Here is a 777-nt window from a genome sequence, read left to right as displayed (position 1 = left end):
GATATTAAGATTTCAACCTATCAGAAACCGTGTATTCCGATGTAATCAGTTTCTGATAGGTTAAAATCTTAATATCTAATTCCTGTTCCTTTATTGTGCTCAGGCCCTTATTCGGCTATCTTTAAACTTTAATATCTCGTTAACTATTGCGCAATCTACAAAACGGTATAAGATTTTTCGATTCAATTCGATCCGTTCTACCTGCTCGTAATCGATTAGCCGATAATTTTCAAACACCCTGTATATACATATATATATATGTTTGCATAACGTATTTTAGCGGGACTGGAAAAAAATGACGATTTCTTTGTATATATAGGTCTGCATTGATCAACATACGTATAGTTAATGTAAATAATTTATTTGTATACAATATTAACGAGCTATGATTAAAAAAAAAGATAATTTTTATGTACCGTATTTTATCGGTACTGAAAGTTTTCATGTATCATGTAATAACAGTGCCGATATATTAAACAATAATTTTGAAGGTTACTTTTTAAAAAGTAAAGGCCGTAGCACACATTCTTGCATAACGCATAATGCGATATCACATAACGCATAAGCGAATCAACCAATCAGAGTTCCTTATTTCCATCCCCACTTCTCATTTTGTAGATCTTGCATAGCACATAAAGCATAAGACACAAGACATCGAAAAATCAGTAAAGATGAACTTTTTATGCTATTGTTACGGCTCGGCGGCGACTGCAACGCAGTGCCAGTCGCGACAATTTCTCGCGTGCAGCGCCTACCGCCACCCACCGATTTAAGTAC

The sequence above is a fragment of the Trachymyrmex cornetzi genome, unplaced genomic scaffold (assembly GCF_001594075.2).
Source record: "Trachymyrmex cornetzi isolate Tcor2-1 unplaced genomic scaffold, Tcor1.1 scaffold479, whole genome shotgun sequence".
Lineage (NCBI taxonomy): Eukaryota > Metazoa > Arthropoda > Insecta > Hymenoptera > Formicidae > Trachymyrmex > Trachymyrmex cornetzi.
Note: the sequence above shows the minus strand (reverse complement) of the source record.